This window comes from Scylla paramamosain, unplaced genomic scaffold (assembly GCF_035594125.1).
Source record: "Scylla paramamosain isolate STU-SP2022 unplaced genomic scaffold, ASM3559412v1 Contig8, whole genome shotgun sequence".
NCBI classification, from domain to species: domain Eukaryota; kingdom Metazoa; phylum Arthropoda; class Malacostraca; order Decapoda; family Portunidae; genus Scylla; species Scylla paramamosain.
Genome location: NW_026973673.1, coordinates 665,495 through 680,062, shown reverse-complemented (window position 1 = coordinate 680,062; position 14,568 = coordinate 665,495). Strand labels below are relative to the sequence as shown.

General features: G+C 43.7%; 1 long non-coding RNA gene across 4 annotated transcripts in view; it reads right to left on the bottom strand.

Annotated features, from left to right (window-relative positions):
- Positions 1-8,258, bottom strand: part of LOC135096855 (uncharacterized) — a 139,877-nt gene extending 131,619 nt beyond the window's left edge. For 2 of the 4 annotated variants that reach the window (XR_010265115.1, XR_010265117.1), the window contains exons 1-2: positions 6,745-8,252; positions 5,866-5,962 (exon numbers count right to left, since the gene is read on the bottom strand). This is a non-coding gene — a long non-coding RNA (uncharacterized LOC135096855). Of the gene's footprint in view, positions 1-5,865; positions 5,963-6,744 lie in introns of all 4 variants that reach the window. The other 2 variants (XR_010265116.1, XR_010265114.1) reach the window with 2 other exon arrangements.
- Positions 8,259-14,568: the final 6,310 nt, after the last annotated feature.

Here is a 14,568-nt window from a genome sequence, read left to right as displayed (position 1 = left end):
GGTCCTCAGATATCCTGTAAATCTTGCCTGCAGACATTTCTCATCCCTCTGCTGCGTGTGGGAAAGGAGAGAGGATCTGAGGAAGGCAGGAAGATAGGAAGGAAAGGAATGGTGCACGAGAAGGAAAGGTGGCAGAAAGAAATGGAGGAAAATGAGAAGGAAAGAACATATGATTGAACTGGAGGGAGAGAAATGGTGCCTGGGAAGAAAAAAAAAAAAGGTATTGAGAAGAAAAGGGAGAAGAATAGTAAGAAGGGACATACAGTGCGATTAAAGGATAAATCTAGTAGGGATAGAAGGAATCAATGAATGAAAAAAAGTACGAAGGAAGAGTAAAATGAAGAGACATGAATTAAAGAGAAGGAAAGTAAAAATGAAAGAGATGGTTACAGAAAGGATGAGGGGAAGGGAAGAAGAAAAAAGAAGTAGGATTGGAAGAAAGGAAATAAAGCGTTAATGAAAGAAGAAAGACTAATATATATATATATATATATATATATATATATATATATATATATATATATATATATATATATATATATATATATATATATATATATATATACACACAAAAAGATGAAAGGAAAATAAAGAATGAAGAAAAAGAAGGAAGAGAAAAAAAAAGAAGAGTAAAGAAAAGGTACGACAGTGAATACCTGCATGAATGTAGGAAGGAAGAAAGGTGTGAAACAAAGAAAGGAACTAAAAAAAAAAACAAGGTAAAGGAAGGGGGAATATTTATATCTTCAATCCTTACCTTCCTCTTTCCACCTCCACCTCCATCACCTCCTCCTGCTCTCTCTTCACACCTCTTAAGCACTCAGTTGATTCTCACGTTTACCTTTCATCCCTTTGTTCTCGCCAGGCTTCCTCCTTGCACCTGCTTCACTCCCCATGCCAAAGCTCCAGCCCCTTACCCACGCCTCGCTCCTTGCCAGCTCTCGTACAAACACGAGTATCAGTTTACGTATAGTCTCTCAGAGTGTAAATTTGACATGTTTTCACGATATCAAGGGACGGAAAATCGGTCTTTTCTGTTATGGGAAAAAGAGGGTATAAGGATTTTCTATTCTAAATCGTAATTTTTTTTTTTTTTTTTTTATTTAATGCGTGGCATTCTTTCCCTTCCATTCTCCCAGTTCACCAGTTCGTCGCAGCCTTCACGGTCGCAGCGCAGGGTAGAGGAACAGTTTCGTTTGTAGTATTACGTGTGTGTGTGTGTGTGTGTGTGTGTGTGTGTGTGTGTGTGTGTGTGTGTGTGTGTGTGTGTGTGTGTGTGTGTGTGTGTGTGTCCACCATCCAATGCACCTGATCATGTTTGTCCGCGGCAGAATGTGTCTGTGTGTGTGGCCTGCGTCAGTCTGTTTGTGATTGTAATTGGGACACTGAAGGTACAACGATGTTTAACATGTAAACTTTGCCTTCGTCCAATACTACAATCCAAAAGTGGTGGGTTCGTTCAATTTTCGAGGGAGTGGTTTACGCTACACCACTGGCACATAAAGGGGAGGGTTCCGAGCACGCGGCGCTTAATGACAGCAGTACGACAAACTCAAATAGGGAAATGTAAAAGGAGGTCATTGCTCATCTTTCCTTTCTGTTTTGTGTGGGGGAACGAAAATTGCCTGTCCTCGTCTGGCCTTGGTAATGTGATGTGTGCTTATACTGCTTACGTTACAGCGACATTTTACGGTATTGCTGCTTTATTTATGATGTGCTGTTTGAAAACGTTGCTTCTATTCAGTTAATTCTTCCCCTCGTTGTTGTTCTTGTTACTTTCTTAATCTTGTTATTCTTTTCTTGTTCTTGTTCTTCTTCTCCTACTACTGCTGTTGATTTTTTTGTGCGTTCAACATATTTTTTTTAATCCATTTTCCATTTACTATCCATACACGTCTCAGACACCGTTTTCTTGAATATTCAGCTGCTTTGTTCTTGTAGGGGCTCTTCATCACATGCAGAACAGGGATATTCACTTATATTTAGAAGGACAGCACTAGTACACATAAGAACCTTGGCCTTTCCTTACGTCTGAATCATGCATACCTGTCCACTGGCTCGTACTTGATGTTGAGTGGCGACTTTTAGCATATCACTCACTCCGATAACCAGCGCCTCCACATGCATGTCAAATTAGACGCAGAATAAGAGGAAACTTCACTCTTCATTCTGAAACAAAAAAGTTGAACCAAAAGAAAGAGAGAACAGATAATAAAAAGACTCCGTTTGTCTCGTTCAGGCTGCTTTCCCCATCATGTCTGCATTCTCTTCATCTTTGCAGGGCTTTTTTTTTTTTTTCTTATTTTGTCGCGCGTCGTCTTAACTTTCTAACTACTTAACTTCGTAACGGCGTGTGTTGCTTTTCTTTCCTCCCACGACCCACTCATTCAGCAGCACCGGCTCGGGACGCCGCCATGCCGGACAGTGAGGCGGCAAACACGGGGCTTCATTTTCATAGCGTGTTAGCAGCATAACTACTTGGAGAAAAAGTGACGCTTGGTGAAAAAAAAAAAAATCCATGAAGTATTTTAATAGAATCTGTAGTGAAAAAAGGAACAGCGACGCATCATACAACCAAACTGATATTAGAGTACACAAATGCTTTTCCTGCCTGTGCTTCTCTCATCTCCCTCTCCCCTCCAAGAGAAAACATGAAAAAAAAAAATAAATAAATAAGATGCCACTCACAATACAGCGAATGACCATCGTACCTTCCTTTCCCCTACTGGAGATAAAAAGAGAAAAAGACACCCCCCCCATAATATTATATAAAGGAAAGGAATAAACTTCACCAGAGAAAATTAAGACATATCTATACCTAAAACGTACCTAGCAAAATGTGTGCAAGGATGAATTTTTATTTTTTATTTTTTACCTTTTTCATCATCTTTTTTAATCCAATTCCACTAACTTTTAAACACAGTTCTAGGGAACACAAAGTTTACACAAGTTTGCTGACCTTGATGACGACCAGACGTGACCAGCCGCACCTGTTTCCTCCTGTTCTGTTCTAATTAAAGGTGTGGCGAGAACGTACAGGTTATTTGAGTTCACTCCTACATTGCAAAGAACGAGGTGAAAGGTAACAAGATAACCTAACCGTGCATTTTTTTTTTTTTTTTTTCATTTACGTAAACAATAACGAAATTTATTGTTTTCTTTGATTACCAACTGGCAGAGGAGGAGGAGGAGGAGGAGGGAGCAAGATCGGAAGGAAGAAGACAATACCAGAGAGAGAGAGAGAGAGAGAGAGAGAGAGAGAGAGAGAGAGAGAGAGAGAGAGAGAGAGAGAGAGAGAGTCGGAGCATGCTACTGTGTTTAATTAAGAACCGATATATGTGGCCGTTTAAGAGAGTTGGCAGGAGGACTGAGGGAATAAAGCGAGAAGACTTGTGGGTAAAGAAGAAGGCGGGTTGAGGAAAGTGGGTCATGGGAACACAGGGAAAGTTGCTTATTAAAGGGAACTATTGAAGGAGAGGCAAAAAATGTCGTGTCGTCTTAATAAATGGGGAGAGGGAAGGAGGCTGGGAGAGGAAGAGAAAGAAAGAGTGGGGGAGAGAGGAGGTAGGAAATGAGAGAGGAAGAGAGACGATAATAAACAAATCAAAAGAAAAATGAACGCGTGGGATGAACATGAGAGAATAAATAGAGAAAATGAGAGAATAAAATAAAAAAAGGGGTGAAAATATGAGATGAGATAAAAAAAAAAGGTGTAAAGAAAGAAATATATAAAATAATTTAAATAAAAAAAAGATGAATAAAAAAAACTTAAATTAGCAAACTTAAAAGGAAAAAATGGACAAAAAAAAAAAGACAAGGTAAAACACACACACACACACACACACACACACACACACACACACACACACACACACACACACACACACACACACACAACTATAACGCACTTACACACCATAAAAGACCCAGTTGTTCATTTTCCCACACTTTTTTATTCACTCCATTCAACTTCCATTTATATTTTTTCACCATATGGCTTCGGTTTGTTCTGTTAACGCGCCGAACCCCGAAGCGAGAGCAGCGAACACAAGCAAAGGGGAATAAAGTAAATCAACGCGGAACAATCGCTTACAATTTCACGCATAACATAATTAAGGAGAGGGGGCGAAACAACGAGCGGGGGAGCGAGCGTGGGAACAGAAAAGTGGTGATGGGAGGGAAGGGGAACCGCGCGCGGAAGAAAAATAAATAAACGAATAAATGTACGAGCATGCCGCTGGTACGGAAAGATTTGAAATGATGATGGTTAGAAAAAAAAAAAAAAAAAAACAGGAAATGTATGAAAGAAAATATATGTCGCGTGGTTATTTAGTTAAGGAAATGAAACAAGAGGAATATTGTTAGTAGTAATATGAAGAGAATTTTGATGATGATGATCCTACTTTTTACCACCACTACCACCACCACCACCACCACCACCTCTCGCTGCAGTCATAAAGGCCTCACACAGTTACCCGCTCATCACGCACTCAGTTATACGTGAGTCATAAACATAATGGGCAAGACGCCTGCTATGGACTCCCCCACTGCCATTACCAGAGAAGGAAAGGAAAACGAATAACTCCGTGAAAAGAAGTATCGGAAAAGAGCGCAAGAAGACGTGGAATATAACTCGTTATTGCCGCCGGAAAAAAAAAAAAAGAGCAAGAAAGTTTCTAATTTGATCAACAAAGTTGTTGAGTACCTGCACCGCATCACTTTTCTCTCGCTTTCTTTTCTACACTACCAGCGTGACGCCCTCCACGCTCCTGCCACCCACGCCAACCACTTCACACACATTAGAAAAACTGACCCAACAACACAACTCCACTCGTCTGCAGAGAGAGAGAGAGAGAGAGAGAGAGAGAGAGAGAGCCCCTGCCACCACCACCAACCACCACCTTTCATCACCAGTTGTTACCTTCAAGCTGCCATCGCATACGTATTGCCTTCATTCCCTATTACGTTACAGATATGACACCTGAATACTACTGATGCCGCCGCCGCCGCCGCCACCACCACCTCACCAGTCCATAAAACCAATATTTCCCTTTCATGTATTTTATCTACGTAATGAGACAGCGGAGGGAAGCATCACGTAGACAGAGCGACACAGACTGGCCTCTCCACCAGTCCTCCATCAACAGACTGACTGACTGATTGATTGATTGAAAGACGAACAGACAGACACAGATTGGTCTCTCCACCAGTCCTCCATCAACAGACTGACTGACTGACTGAGTGATTGAAAGACGGATAGACACAGATTGCTCTCTCCACCAGTCCTCCATCAACAGACAGACTGACTGACTGACTGATTGAAAGACGGATAGACACAGATTGCTCTCTCCACCAGTCCTCCATCAACAGACAGACTGACTGACTGAGTGATTGAAAGACGGATAGACACAGATTGCTCTCCACCAGCCCTCCATCAACGGACTGACTGACTGAAAGACGGAGACAGACAGACAGGTGGTGTACTCGTATTTATCTGCTCAGCTTCTCAACTTACTTAACTGCAACCTTAATCATGTAACTTTCATCATCACAGAGTCAGGAAAGTTAAAATATAGCCTCATTTGCTGTCAGTCTCTCTCTCTCTCTCTCTCTCTCTCTCTCTCTCTCTCTCTCTCTCTCTCTCTCTCTCTCTCTCTCTCTCTAACGTCACATCACACAGGTCATCATATAGATGAAATTTTTAAAATATACACACTTCCCAATAGAATTAGTTTTCCATGGCAAGTTTACATAAATAGTCCAATAACAGCATTCAAAACCACAGATTACTACCTTTCATTACTTGTGGAGCTTCAATCTCAAATGAAAACCATTATATATTGACTCAAATAAGGCAACACTCACCTGGGACACGAGGAGCAGGGGAGAGTTGGCAAGAAAGAGCGGGGAGAGGGTGGCGGGCAGGCTAGGAAGGGAGCGGAGGAGGGGAGAGAAGGAAGGCCTGAAGCAGGGAGGTGAAACAAGTGAACGAGTGACTGCAGCTTGCTAGTTACAAGAGTATACACACACACACACACACTCTCTCATCCCTGACAATCGTAGAATCACCACCACCACCACTTCCACTCCGCCCGATAAATACCTTTTTACAACACCACCAACACCACTTACCCCGCTCCAACTATAACCACCACCACTTGCCATCACCATCACTACCACCACCCCAACCTCTCAACCACACCCAACAACCACAACACCGTTACGTCCGCTACCCCCACCACTATTACTCAACCACCACCATCCCCAAGAACCACAACCACCTTTACCACAAGCCAGTCACGTTCACCAACTATAACCACCACCACTTGCCATCACCATCACTACCACCACCCCAACCTCTCAACCACACCCAACAACCACAACACCGTTACGTCCGCTACCCCCACCACTATTACTCAACCACCACCATCCCCAAGAACCACAACCACCTTTACCACAAGCCAGTCACGTTCACCATCACTACCAACACCCCCTACAACCATTCTAACCCCCCACCCCCTCTGCAACTACCACCACCATCACCAGCCAGTCACGCCATCATCCTAATCATCCAAACCACTTCCATCCTCAACAACCACACACACACACACACACCAAACACCACCACAACCACCACCTCAACCCAGTCACGTCCGCCATAGTCCCCCTTCCACCATCCTACTCTCCTCATTTCTCTTCCACTATCCACTCCTCCCTATCCACCACCAGGCCAGCCATACTCACATCCACCTCTCCCTCCACACCGCAGTCCACCACTACATGCCCGCCAAGGACAGACGCAACACCGCTTCACCGCCGTAACACAACCGGAGACCCGTCACGTCAGCGGGCGCAGGGCGAATGGCTGAGGAGACGGCGAGGAGAGAGTATCACGTGACTTGAATACTTGGTGTTGATTGGTGGAGGCTGTGCTGAGGTAATTGTCACTAAAAACAGAGCCACTCTCGCAATACTACTTGTAATGATACAAAATAATAGAATCACGGTTATATTAGCAGTAGAAGACACTTACCAATACACTGTGAGGCAAGAAGTAAGGACAAATGAAGGATACATGAGCTGTACGAAGAGTAAGGAAGAAAACGGAAAAATAGAACACTCTGATTGGCAGTCGGGAAGCAGGCCACCACCTCAGCTCTCGTATTTATTGAGGCTTATGTAGACTTGAAATAGCGACTTGAGTCTACTGAAATAACGTAATACGTATAGTGCGGGTGTTTTCACCAATGAGAGACAGGCTAATGGGGGAAATGCAACAAGGCATTCTCAGGTATCATAAATGCACTTGTTTTTCATGAAGCATGAAGCAAGGTTATGTGCCTGTGTTCTGAAAAGCTTTGCTCTCTCTCCAGACTATTTTCAAAGGCCACAGAGGTAATTACACGGGTTTTCAAGATTGTTTCTCCGGATGATGCTGTAGAGACCTTATCAGTCTGTCACTAGAACCGTACAAACACCCTGAAAATCTGTGTAATTTCAACTAGAGCCTCAGGAAAGTAGTCGGGGTGCGGGCAGAAATGTTTCAGGATACTGTGTAGAGTCTCTATACACATCTGTTGTGTTTTGCTTTACTCTGCGAGAAATTAACGTGTAAGTTGTGTGATGCGGGAACGGCTCGCCTGGGTGGACCTCCGCCTTCTTTCTTCTTCCTCGGCTCGCTACGTACTTAAGTGGCGACGCGTGGCAGTAAGGGATCAAAGCCATACAGGAAAAAGTTAGCAAATGACTGATTAAATTATTTGTATGTGTCAGTGAAGGAAATGTACAGGCACGAGTAACACAACAATACATCATTATACAATTAACATTTCTCATCATCTTTATTATCTTCATTATGCACATCACTGTCATCATTTTTATCACCCTCCTCATCCTCCTCCTCCTCCTCCTCATCATCATCATCATCATCATTCTCATCTCCATCATCACCACCACCATCATCATTATCATCATCATCACCACCATCACTCTCGTCACCATCTTCACGAGGTCATCGCCATTCTTTCTCGTCCTTCTGGCAGTGATGACCCTTATCAACATTAATACCATCACCATCATTATCATCACCTACGACCATCATCGTCATCATTGTCATCACCATCATTCATTCTTATCATCCTGATTTTTTTTATTGTTCCTAAACCCACCAAAACCACCACCACTACCACCACCACTATCATCATCATCATCATCATCATCATTGTTCGTCATTATCATCCTTAAGTCTTATGTGAAATTTTTACAGCGCAATGTTGATTACGAAAGAAGCAAAGGAAAAAGAGAAGAGAAGGAAGAAGAAGAGAAAAAGGAGGAGGAGGAGGAGATGTTGGGTGATTAGGGCCATAAGAGAGAGAGAGAGAGAGAGAGAGAGAGAGAGAGAGAGAGAGAGAGAGAGAGAGAGAGAGAGAGAGAGAGAGATAGCTTCTTTACCTCTCTCCCCTTCCTTCTCCTTCCCTTTATTCCCTCTCCCTTAACTCTTTCCCTTCCTAATTTCTACCCATTTCTAATTACTCCACTCCTCTACCTTCCTACCCATCCCTGCCCTCCCCTTCCAAAACCCTGCCTCCTTTCCCTTAATTCCTCCCCTTTGCTCCCCTCTCATTCCTCCCTTCTTAATCCACCAACTCTTACAACTTACCCTTGACCCCCCTTATCTTTCACTCCCTCCCCCTTAACTTCATCCCTTAACCCTTTCCCTCTTGACCGCCTTCCGCCGCGCCCCGTGACTCACGCCGCACGCACCGCCATGAACTATATTCTGAAACTTTTTTCGTGCCGCACCCTCACTGCACTCAAAAGTCTCTGCATACAATACAGGTTTTATTGACATACAATCAAGATTTTTACATTATTAAAGGATAAATACTCTTGAGAACCCGCTAAGCGTCTCTGTGGTCTCGGGAAACAGTCTTCATGAGAGAGCAGAGCGTTTTCAAGGTTGTTTTTACGGTTCTAGTAACAGATTTAACAATATTTCTGCATTACTAGCAGGAGAAACACTCTTGAGAACCCGGCTAAGCGTCTCTGTGGCCTTGGTAAACAGTCGTGACGAGAGCCGGAGCGGTTCAGAACACGGGGACTGATATTCTCAAACGTTCCGCCGTCTCATCTCCACAATTTGCAGTCTGCTTTACTGGAAGTTTTTGAGCTTTCCTTCATTCACGATGCTAGTGGTAAAGGAAGGTGACCAAGGGATACCATAGATCGTACTTGTATGCTCTCTGTTACCTTTCTCGGTCCGTGGAATTTTGACAGGCTGTAGTGGAAGTTGTTGCGGTTTTCAAGGGTGTTTTCATAGTTCCAGTGATAGTTTAACAGGCTGTGATGGAAGCTGTTGGGGTTTTCAAGGGTGTTTTCATGAGTCGAGTGATAGTTTAACAGGCTGTGGTGGAAGTTGTTGGGGTTTTCAAGAGTGTTTTCATGACTCGAGTGATAGTTTAACAGGCTGTGGTGGAAGTTGTTGGGGTTTTCAAGGGTGTTTTCATGATGCGAGTGATAGTTAACAGGCTGTGGTGGAAGTTGAATTAGCAGATGACACAAAGTTAGGTGGTAAGGTGACGTGCGATGAAGACTGCAATGAACTTGAGGAGGAGCTTAACAGACTGACGGAGTGGAGTGGTGAGTAGCAGATGTCTGCCTCTCTACTTGCAAAAATTAGGTTTGGCAATGGAGAGAAGAATCCAAACTTTAAGTACCACACACACGCTCTCTCTCTCTCTCTCTCTCTCTCTCTCTCTCTCTCTCTCTCTCTCTCTCTCTCTCTCTCTCTCTCTATCCTTGCCTGAGTGCCACGTCTCCCATTGGTCGGCGCCGCGGAACTGAGCCATCTCTAACGCTCCGCTCTCTCCCTGTACTCTGTTCACGATCGCCTGAGGCACAAGCCCCTCCCTCACGGCGGAGCGTGGCGGGCCCTGGATTCTGTCCCCACTGGGTGGCGGTGTCCCGAGGTGTGGCGGAGGGTTTGACATTGTTTAGGTGACGTGATAAACACTGCCGGACACCTCACTCTCCTACACACACTTTCAAGTTATATTATATTTATATTGCAATTACAGCAAAAGAACAAACAAGTAAATAAATAAATAAATAAAATAAAATAATAAAATAAAAACATGCAGTCGTGTTGACAGGAACTGGAGATTTTTTAATATACACAAATTTTAAACATTTAACTTCAAAACTGATGAAAGGCAAGAGGAGCCTGCTCTCAATAAACAGCATCATAAGCAAAGCAGGACGGTCTGCCCGTCATCTTTCATTCTAACACTGTACTTCCTTCACACAAACTTTCCCTCCCTCTCCTCCCCTCCCCTCCCTTCCATCCCACCCAACTAACACTCTCTTCCTTCACCCAAACTGTCTCTCCCCTCCCCCCCTACGTTATCTTATGTTACTCTCCTACACACTGGTCTGCCCTTCACGTGTTACTGCTAATCCCTCCACTCCCTCACCCAGGCCGAATGCTTCCTTCCCCCAACCCCTCTCTCTCTCTCTCTCTCTCTCTCTCTCTCTCTCTCTCTCTCTCTCTCCCTTTCTCATATATATATATATATATATATATATATATATATATATATATATATATATATATATATATATATATATATATATATATATATATATATATATATATATATATATATATATATATATAAGAATTAGTGAGTAAAAAGCGTGTGAGCAATGCAAGGCGTGGTTGAGGTGGCATGAGCGACGCAACCTGTTGGGCCAAGGCAAGCCACAGGCCTGGCCGGCTGAGGGTTATGGTCCCACTGGGAATTAACGCTGGCTCTGCCGCTCTCTTTACCACGTTTCAGGTGAGGGGTTGTATGTTTACAGTCCAGGTGTCCCTAAGCATCTCGAGATGACTCATATCATTCTCTCGGCCGCCCACAATTTACAAGTGTATATACTCGTCACTCCGTGTCTTCTTGTCATCAAGTGCTAACGATGTGATGATAAAAAAAAAAAAAATTGACGATCTATTTCTTACTTTTTAAAGAGCATAATAACAGCTATAAAAAAATAAAAAAAAAGTATGTCTACAGATGACAGTTCGTGTACAAGACATGCAAACCTACGTCCACTCATCCAGAAATGTATCTAATCTTGTTAAGTTTCCTATTAAATAGTCACTACCACTGGATTACTGTTTCTCTCTAGTCACACACGCATATTCATGCGCATATTCACGGGCAGCAAACACGCAAGGTACACTCAAATACTCCGGAGCAAAGCTGCCTCATCTTGTTTCATTGATCAGCCCACTCTTGCACACTTTCAAACTAAAGCCACTTTTCATTTACCATCGACGATTTTATATTCGAATCAAAATTTAAATGACGTTTGAGAACTTTCGGCCAAAATTCGTTGAGGGCCGTGACGGCCTTGGGCGCCGCACGGGGGGAGAAGGTGGCTGTCGGGTCCGGCCTGGGGCCCAAGGTAGAGAACTGGCAGCAGGTCCTTCTTTTCCTTTGCGGCCTCAAGCTTCAATAGTAGTCGTCCACTTGCAGCGCCTTACACTAGGCAAGGGGTCGCCATAAGCAAGAGATCAATGTCTGCCACTCACCAGATGTTGCCCGGAGGGGGGAGTCCTTATGGGGAGTAAGGGCTCTTTCCATAGAGTCTGGTGGAGGATGTGTACGGGTCCCTTGATTACGATGACGCCGGGCTGACCAACTCGCCATGAACGAGGGCACGCCGTGCACCATGCACCAGACACTGGCAGTACGAGGGGTCCTTTAGGGGAGAAAAGGGCTCACTTCATGACAGTGGTTGGGGAGTGGTGTGTGGTGGGTCATTGCTCATGGCGACCCGTGTGAGGCGCGGCAAGGTTGCATCGTCACTGCCCTCACACCCAGGGACTGGGGTGGACCCTTGGGGAGGAAGGGTTCGTCCTGGTACCTATGTAGGTTGGTAGCCAATGTCGTATAGCTATCGCCGCGCCCGCATCGTTATCGTGGAAACTCGCATCGTTATCGTGGAAACTCGCATCGTTATCGTGGAAACTCGCATCGTTATCGTGGAAACTCGCATCGTTATCGTGGAATCGCATCGTTATCGTGGAAACTCGCATCGTTATCGTGGAAACTCGCATCGTTATCGTGGAATCGCATCGTTATCGTGGAATCGTATCGTTATTGTGGAATCGCATCGTTATCGTGGAATCGTATCGTTATCGTGGAATCGCATCGTTATCGTGGAATCGTATCGTTATCGTGGAATCGCATCGTTATCGTGGAAACTCGCATCGTTATCGTGGAATCGTGGAATCGCATCGTTATCGTGGAATCGCATCGTTATCGTGGAAACTCGCATCGTTATCGTGGAATCGTGGAATCGCATCGTTATCGTGGAATCGCATCGTTATCGTGGAAACTCGCATCGTTATCGTGGAATCGTGGAATCGCATCGTTATCGTGGAATCGTGGAATCGCATCGTTATCATGGAATCGTGGAATCGCATCGTTATCGTGGAATCGTGGAATCGCATCGTTATCGTGGAATCGTGGAATCGCATCGTTATCGTGGAATCGTGGAATCGCATCGTTATCGTGGAATCATGGAATCGCATCATTATCGTGGAATCATAGAATCGCATCGTTATCGTGGAATCGTGGAATCGCATCGTTATCGTGGAATCGTGGAATCGCATCGTTATCGTGGAATCATGGAATCGCATCATTATCGTGGAATCATAGAATCGCATCGTTATCGTGGAATCGTGGAATCGCATCGTTATCGTGGAATCGTGGAATCGCATCGTTATCGTGGAATCGTGGAATCGCATCGTTATCGTGGAATCATAGAATCGCATCGTTATCGTGGAATCGTGGAATCGCATCGTTATCGTGGAATCGTGGAATCGCATCGTTATCGTGGAATCATGGAATCGCATCATTATCGTGGAATCATAGAATCGCATCGTTATCGTGGAATCGTGGAATCGCATCGTTATCGTGGAATCGTGGAATCGCATCGTTATCGTGGAATCGTGGAATCGCATCGTTATCGTGGAATCATAGAATCGCATCGTTATCGTGGAATCGTGGAATCGCATCGTTATCGTGGAATCGTGGAATCGCATCGTTATCGTGGAATCATGGAATCGCATCATTATCGTGGAATCATAGAATCGCATCGTTATCGTGGAATCGTGGAATCGCATCGTTATCGTGGAATCGTGGAATCGCATCGTTATCGTGGAATCGCATCGTTATCATGGAATCGTGGAATCGCATCGTTATCGTGGAATCGTGGAATCGCATCGTTATCGTGGAATCGTGGAATCGCATCGTTATCATGGAATCGTGGAATCGCATCGTTACCGTGGAAAGTCGTATCATTATCGTGGAATCGCATCGTTATCGTGGAATCGCATCGTTATCTTCGTCACGCGCATCGTAATCATCGTTATTTATTTATTTATTTGTTTATTTATTTAAAGCATCAAATTCGTGATCATTATTTGGGCTTGTATAATACACTGATTATTTCTGGTGGCGTGCCGTGAGAAGAACTCTGACGGTCAACTTCTTGCTTTTCTACCTCATCTTCCTTCCATTCACATTTATTTATTTTTTATAATAAATGTATAAAATATTCAATAAATGTATATATATATATATATATATATATATAAATGGTAATTACTTTTAAATAGATATAAGTAAATGTAAAATGTTTTATCTAAGCCGTAATAAATTAATAAAACAGGTGGATCGCATACCAAAACAGAATTTGACTCTTGTAGATCACGTTGGCTGTGTAGATCGCGTGCCAAAGTAGCGCCCCTAAACCTGAGCTGACCTAACGTAGCCTGAGCCAACGCATGTGCAACAGTGATTTGCAAGAGTCATTGTTTAAAGCGTTTATGTCAAGTGTTGCCTTCCACAATTACTTTCCTTTTCTTTTCTATTCTTCACTTTCGGCAGCAACTATATAATGATCGGAGTGAACGGCTGGCACTGTCAAGACTTAACACCAATCTGGAATACCACGCTGTACCATCTCTCTCTCTCTCTCTCTCTCTCTCTCTCTCTAACAGTATGCCACGCTTCACGACCCAGTCACCTTATTCCTTTTATCGTCAAATTTGTTTTTTTCTACATGCCTAACTTTTAAACTACCGTCACTTTGCTTCTCGGGATTCAGTGCGAGGCTAAGATGGCATTTGGCAGCGTTTTGTGGAAGTTCCTGAGGTGCCAAGGGTGTTATCATAATAGTATCAGCGGTAGTCTGACAAGGACACTGCACCATCCGGCTTTGACGCACAAACAGTACTCGTGAAATCTAATCACCTCTGACTTATATACACACACACACACACACACACACACACACACTCTCTCACACACACACACACACAACCACATTCATTCTCTCTCTCTCTCTCTCTCTCTCTCTCTCTCTCTCTCTCTCTCTCTCTCTCTCTCTCTCTCTCTCTCTTATTTGCTATTATTCTCTTTCTCCTTAACTTGCTACTGTTATTATTATAAGGAAGAAAAGGAAAACAAAAGAATAAAGAAAAAGAAGACAACAACAGCA